The 8010-nt window shown below is 37.8% G+C and overlaps 1 long non-coding RNA gene across 1 annotated transcript in view; it reads right to left on the bottom strand.

Annotated features, from left to right (window-relative positions):
- Positions 1-538, bottom strand: part of LOC115032770 — a 67716-nt gene extending 67178 nt beyond the window's left edge. The window contains exon 1 of the long non-coding RNA XR_003838392.1: positions 458-538. This is a non-coding gene — a long non-coding RNA (uncharacterized LOC115032770). The remainder of the gene's footprint in view (positions 1-457) is intronic.
- Between the last annotated feature and the right edge of the window lie 7472 nt (positions 539-8010).

The raw sequence follows: 8010 nt of genomic DNA, 5'->3' as shown, positions 1-8010 counted from the left end.
CATCCTTTTGTCTCAGCTCCAAACTTTGTCTCTGTAACTCCTTCCATGGGTGTTTTGTTCCCAATTCTAAGAAGGGGCAAAGTGTCCACACTTTAAAATATTACTTCATATTCTGACCGTTCCCTCTTACATATTCTTTTTTTTTTAAACTGGGTTAGTCCAGATAATCCAGGAAAATCTCACTATTTCAAGGTCAGTTGATTATTAGCCTTCCCATCTGCATGAATTTTTCCTCTACTGTGCATAATGGAGAACACATCCCTAACTTCTATGGGTGAAGATATGGAAAATTCCAGGTAATAATAACTCTATTGTTACAACATTTTTACAATACATTACATAATTTTCCCAGATAATAAGCAATTTTAAAAAACCAAGTTTTCCCACTAATGAGGAGGTAATCCATGTGTTTCCTGAGTGCCTGTGTGTAGCTCACTATCTATAAATGAGTACATACCCTCAGATCAATGTTCTTTATTGGGTTGCTAGAAGAACCTGGTCACCTCTCCATCCATATTGATTTTCCCATTTGTGTAACTTCATTTCACCACACATAAATCCTTTTCCCTATGGATAAACAAGTAGGTTCTATTAATAAAGAGAAATTAGTCTGTTGCTAGATAAGTGAAAAATATAATTTTGAAAAGGTAATAGATACATCACCTCTTATAGGTCTTGATCAGTGTATATTTAGCATTCCCTCAGTTAAATATTCTTGTTTATGGGCTGTATTATTTAATATTTATAGAGCCCTGTATGGAAGTATTACTTGTATGTTAAAGAGAAGGGAAAGGGGCATATTTGAGATGCAAAAAATTTAAGAGAAATCTCATTTCAACCCTGTTCATCTCTTTAAGAATTCAAGAATTCAACCATGTCACAAACTGTCTCCTGGGCTGTGCAATGAAAACTGAAGTTCTAAGGGATTTTTTAAGCTAATATACTGTTTACTGTTACACAAAGACTTGCACCTTCCAAGCTGTTGTTTTTAAAGGAGAAAGTACTCATTTGGAAAGGCTAGCATACTATGTTCACTCAGAATGCAAAGCTCTTGTCATCCTAAGGGAGTGGGTGGCACACCTTTGGCATGATGAGAGAACAGTGAGGTAGAGAAGGAAAGATTTAGATATCCTTCATAGAATGGGTAAGGGATTGTTTATATTCATATGAATGAAACGTAAAATGTAGAAAGGAACATGAGGCAGAATAAATGGGAAAAACCCCAAATGCATACGTCCTTAGATGACAAAGCTATGGTTTGAATGATTCTGAGAAGAGAATTACCATGGCCAAATCTGTAGTTAAAAGAATTGTCTGGCAATGTTGATTGCGTAGGTTTGGGGCTGCACTTCTATCAAGAGTGTGTCAGGCACACATGAGATCCTACAGATGAACTATCAAAGAGGAAATAAGAAACCAAACTGACAAGAATTCGGGGATGTTTAGAATCCTACCTGAGTCAAGCTAGACCCTATCCCAGAAACGCTATATATTTTGGAAAAGCACATATACCCTGTGGGGAAGCCCATGGAGGTGACCTCAGAGGTCCCCCTCTCAGACTTGAGGTAAGTTGCTTCGTCCTCCCAGTAGAAGTCTTAATGCAGAAGCTGCAGCAGTCTTTGCAGCAGTCCTCAGCCATGACTGGAGGAGCTCACAACTAAGTCAGGTCAGCAAAGCCAGAACTGTAAGTCCAGAGTTGGAAATCTAGGCAGCATTCTCATTCTCTTCTTGGGTTGCACATAAAATTCACACTGGGTTTTATGTTATTCTCTGTAAAAAGGTCTTTAGAGTTTCTTGTTGCAGGAAAGAGTGAGGAACACACAATAACCTATCAAAATCCATTTTCACATTCCCTTACTTGTGGCTTGATAGTACTTCAAAGATGAGCAGAGATCTACTGGGAACAGAAGGACAAACTACCCCCTCTCTCTTAAATAACAGTGCAGAGCTATGGCTTCAGAAGTTTTCTGAGATTCTACTAATTTAGCAACTACTTGACTTCATGGTCTGTGTTTACTGAATGACATATTCAGTGAGAAAACTTGTTTGAGGTCCTCCTTGTGAATCAAGCTTGATTGGATGTGTGGCTATGCCCTCGTGGGACTCAATCCCTCCAGCTCTCATTTTAGCCTCTCTATAAAATGGATGTAGCTAGATTTCATGCAGCAAATGCAGCACCTGGAAGATACGGTTCAACAGCAGCATTCTTACATCTGAAAAGCTACACTGAAAGTGTCCATAAAGTCACTGCTGATTGGAATCATACAGTGTGAGGGGTAAAAATCATGATTTTTTTTACCCAGGCACAAATTGTTTCAATATGGAACCAACAACCTCTCATTCCTCTTATTTAGGCATAGAACACTGAAGGAGGAAGCTGTGCAGTAGAACATTTAAGGAGAGACAACGATGAGGAACTTTGCAAATGCTGAGAAATTGTACCCAACATAATAATATAAGCTAATATTTATAATTAAATTAAATGTGTGTGTAGATTGTAGATTGTGTATATATGTATATGTGCACTTTCATGTGTGTGGTGTGTGCACATACACTAGTAGTATGTGTGTGCACATTTGTACTAGTATGTGTGTATGTATGTGTATGTGTGTGTGTGTCTATGTGTGTGAGAGAAAGAAGAAGAAGAAGAAGAAGAAGAAGAAGAAGAAGAAGAAGAAGAAGAAGAAGAAGAAGAAGAAGAAGAAGAAGAAGAAGAAGAAAGAGGAGGAGGAGGAGGAGGAGGAGAAGGAGAAGGAGTAGGAGGAAAAGGAGAAGGAGAAGGAGAAGAAGACGACAAACAGATAGAGATTAAAGTCAAGTATACTACTTGATCACTCTCAACCTTTTATATTAAGGCAGGTTCTCTCACTTGAATGCATACTTCACCTAGTATTCTAGACAGCCAGATTATTCAGGGACCCACAACTTTATATCCTAGGCACTAGGATAGCACATGAACCATCACACTCACTTTGCATTTATCTGAATACTAGGGATCCAAACCCTACTCATCTACTTGGGCAGCAAGCACTTTATCCACCGAATGATCATCTCAGCCTTAAGATATATAACTAATATTGTAAAATAAAATCAGTACAAGTTTATCTATACATAAAGCTTTCAGTATGCAACACATCATTTTATATGATCCTTTCAAAATTATCTCACTTAATTTTTGTGAAATGAAAATATAATTACATCATTATCCCTCTCCCATTCCTCGCCCCATTCTCACTCATGAACCCTTTACCATATCTCAAATTTATAGACTGTTTTTTCTTAAATATATGTTATATATTGTATATTAAATGTATTAAAATATTTTACATGTATATTGAACATTGCACAATACACATTACACATTACATATATAGCTTATATAGTATCTAATATATATATATCTAATATATATATAATATGTCATTTATTAATTGTTATACTAAATATATAAATTATTAGGAATATTTCTATATCCCTAAATATATATTACAATCTTTTTGGACTATATAGTGTTACATGTATATTTATATTTAGTTTCAGAGCTGATCACTACTACTTGATAACAAATTAGGGGACACTTTAATAAAGCAGGATAATTCCTAACACATTCCAACTATTTACTCAAAGAAAAGTGCAACTTTCATTTCTCATCAAAGAGACTTCTTTTTGCAGTAGACAGATCACTACAGAAAACCACAATAGATCAAAATACAAATGATCATTCCAGATGTAGTGGTGCATACTTTTAATCCCAGTACGTTGGAGTGAGAAGCATGGGAATCTATAGGATTTGAAGGCCAGCCTGTCCTATGTAGCAAGTTCCAAGCCTACAAGTTGTAAGTCAGTCAAGGATAGAAGTGAGACCCAGTCTTAAGAAAATAAAATAACAATGGAAATTAGAATGCAGAGAACTTCATTTCTTTTTTTAAATTATCTTATTTATTTATATTCCAGTTGTTTTCCCTACCTCCTGGTCCCCCTCCCACATTTCCTCATCCCATTCCTCCTCCCCACTGCCTCCTAGAAGGTGCTCCCCTCCACCAAGCCTGTCCCTCCCCTAGGGTCTCAAGCCTCTCAAGGATTTAGCATATCTATCCCACAGTCAAAGTTTCTGAACAATCATTCCTATCTAAAAGAACTACAGGGACAAAGATGGAGAAGAGACTGGGGGAAATGCAGTCCAATGACAAGCCCAACGTGGGATCCATCTCATAGGGTTGGGGGACACCAAGGCCTGACATTATTACTGATGCTATGATGTGTTTACAGATGGGAGGCTGGCATGGTTGCCCTCTGACAGACCCTAGAACAGCTGACTGAGACAGAGGACTTCATCTCTAATCCTCACAACACAATATGAAGTCATCACCATTAGTTTGCCCATTATACAGATGAGAAACGAAAGCGAGGGAAGTCATATACTTCCCAATGTGGCACAACTCTCATGCTAACAATATTTGGTCCATTTGGAACAGCATTGTCAAGGTCCAGAATATGATATTCAATCATGGTCTACAATGTGCAAGTATAGACATGACTCCAGTGGGTAGAAATGAGCTCACACTCATGAGGAAAGAGAGTAGTAAGAATGAAAGACCCAGCAGAAATGAACAATACAAAACCTGCCGTGAAAGGAATTTTTCTAATAGCCTTCATCTATGCCTATGTTAGGAAAGTAATCAGAAAACATTGCTCTGTGGTAGAATTGTTCCTCCTGCAGTCTGTGAGTGGGAAACAAGATCAATTTTAATATATAGGTTCAAATAGATAGATAGAGAGATAGATAGAGAGAGATAGACAGACAGATATAGATATATACATATATGATGTTAGTATAGAAGATTCTTCTTTGCATATTTTGAGTGTGTTTAGATATTGAGGAAAAAACACTGCACGTTATATCTTTGTATTGATGAAGATTATACGATCTAAGTACTTGCAGGTAATGAATCTTTTACTATGCAAATCCTTTACTGGTCAAACATCCGGGAAGGCAGAAAATGAAATTGTTCTACACACAAAGGCGTGTAGGATTGAGCTGTAGATTTGAAGGGAAGTGAACAGCTTTAGAGTGACTAGGTGTGACATGAGGAAGGAGTCTGTCATGAGGATGTGAGTGATAAGAGTCTATTAAGTCAGGCATCTCAGATATAATACACTCATGTTACAGCAGGCACATAGAGAATAAGGAAACCTTAAATGTTTACTAGAACTATTTGTAATGAACTCTAGCTACTGTATTCTCAGGATAAGTAAAATTATATACTTAGTTTGACAGGATTCTTAATAAGCTCACATTATATTGTTTGTGGAGTTACAAATTAAAATGCAATCACTGGTCCGAAGCATATTGCCTGTTTTCAGACACACAAATGCCCTTAAGCAGAAAAAAAAATCCTAGGAGAAATTGCCTTCCACTCTTGGGTGAATTGAGGAGAGAACAAACATGAGTCCTGAACACTTAGCACAAGCTGGAACATGGTTCAATTTTTATCTACATCTTAAGGGATAAATGCCCGCAGCTAAGATATATCCTCCATATTAATTATAATGAAAAGAACCAAGTTGCATGGTAAGACTTCATAATCGTCAAATAGTTCCTCTGCCATATTCTGAAATTCCTAAGCTGAAAGTATTTCCAAAAATCATTTTATGCAAGTGCCTGAGAGAGAGAGAGTGCGTGAGAGAAAGGTCTTTGAAGTCAGGCAGCTCTGGACTGGGAGCTGAGCTCCTCTGCCAGCTCACCCTGTAACCTGGGGCAAGTTATTGAACTTTTCTAAATGTTGTTTCCTCATTGGTGAAATGAGGTTAACAGCACTTTTCCTAGAAGGTTGTGTTGAGAGTTAAATGGCCCACTGAGGCGGGCGGGCAAACTGCTTACTTTAGAAGCAAACATTGAAGGCATGTGTCCTCTGGAAAGTCAAAACAACAGAGACTGACACAAAGAAATGCAGGCTCCCAAAGGCAGGCAACCTCCAGAACAGAATACACCTGAAGCCTGTTGATGTGCCTAAGGGTCCAAAAGGAACATCATGTGTAAGCCAGGTTTATCTATTCAACAACCCTCTTGTTTTGGATGCTCTCTTTGTTTGGCCAACCTAACCTAAACGCTATATGCTTCCTGACCTAGAAACACATCTGTTCACAATGCAATCTATTGCTGTAATTGCTCAAAACACATTATGGAATTGAATAATACTAAAACAGTCATCTATGAACAATAGTGGTTGACTGATTCTCAAAGATCTGAGAAGTAAATGTACACAAATGTTCACATGCACACACACACACACACACACACACACACACACACAAACGAATATTATCAGCCTTAAAGAAAATAAGAAATATGAAAATATATTTCTCGGAAGAATTGCCATTCTTTGTAAAGGATAAATTACAAGGCTTCGGGCAGATCAGACAGCCTAGGCCAATGGAAGCAGGACCAATATGAGAGTTTCATTAAGGAGCACATGGTTCCATCGGCACAACTTCACATGTCACGGGGGATGTCATAGATCATGAAATCCAGGCATTTGCAATTTTCTGCTGGGATTGCATTTGTCTTGAATTATTTAGCACCAGATTTCTTCACAGTGGGAATAGGCCAATAATGTGGCTTTTGAATAGGGGAATAGGGGTCTGTCACATTGTAATTAATCCATCTCTAGGAGATCAATGGGTCTCTTATGAACTAGAGTCCATAAATTATTACAATTAATGTCTTTATGGCACCATGAAAGGTTCATGGCACAAAAAAAATCCACATTTCCAGAAAGAACAGAGAATGGGAAACACTCTGAAACAGATCACCTCCTGAACAGTGGCAATTCTTTCAGGCTACATTAGGCCCAGTCATTTCAGTGAATGCTATCCACAAGGGAAAAGGAGATGGCATCTAAAGTAGGCAAAAGTGAGGTGACTTTTCATCAAAAAGAATGTCCCAGCCCAGAAAGCACACATCAAAACACACACACACACACACACACATAAGAAATAATTGTGATCTGAGTGAGCAGGCTCAACCACTCAAGAGCTTCCAGATACTCTTCACTGCCTGCCAGAAGTAGCCCAACACCCTCAGCATATGGCAATGCAGGCTTCTCTCTGAGTGGCTCCCGCTACCATCTCCAAGCTCATCTCATCTGTATTGCACCCTGAATTCTAAACTATTTGCTCTTCCCCAAATAAGTCATGCTTTGTGTTTGGGATTATTTTTCATCCTGTGATCTCTGCCAAGAATTCTCCCCTTCCTTTTGAGCCTGGGAAAGCTGAATCCAATGATTCCATTTGAGTAACATTTCCTTTCTGTGGCTATTCTTTTATTTCTGCCTGCTACCTATTTTCTCAGAGGTAAACTCCCTCTCTCAGATACCATCTCCTACATTGCCACTCTGAGAATATTTATGTCTTCTGCCTAGGTTAAAAGCTTTTTGGAGACAAGGGCTTTGTCTCATTTCTCCATTTTCTTGGAGCCTGAGGAACATGTTTTGAGAGCCTAGTTCTGACAAATACAGAAAATGCCACAAATCCCAGCATATTCCATATAAGGAAGTATCAAGTGAAACAAACATGAATTTTAAACATGTGAAAACATGGGGTTGACTTCGCCAAATAGCAAACAATAGAGAAATATTAATCTTCTGTAGGGATTGGATAAGATACTACAATTGAGTTTTATAGATATATTTAACCTTGCTGGAATTTTCATTTTGTTTTCAAATTGTATCCTTAAGTCATGGTTTGATTAACTGACCAAGTATGCCCCAGTCTAGTTTCAATGTCTATGGCAGTACAATGAAATCTCACATTTCTCAGTTCATACAATACTTTTCATGCTCTTCTATTGTACTGCTCTACTGCCTTTACCACACTATAACTACTTTTACAACTCACAAAAATCTTTGAGACTGATATATCCCATTAGATTTGAATACATTTAGTCTTTTCCGGTTATTGCCAAACATATTTATCTACAATAATACTCATTTTTGATAAGCATGAGTTTGT

This window comes from Mus caroli, chromosome 12 (assembly GCF_900094665.2).
Source record: "Mus caroli chromosome 12, CAROLI_EIJ_v1.1, whole genome shotgun sequence".
NCBI lineage: Eukaryota > Metazoa > Chordata > Mammalia > Rodentia > Muridae > Mus > Mus caroli.
This window is presented reverse-complemented; position numbering and strand designations above follow the sequence as displayed.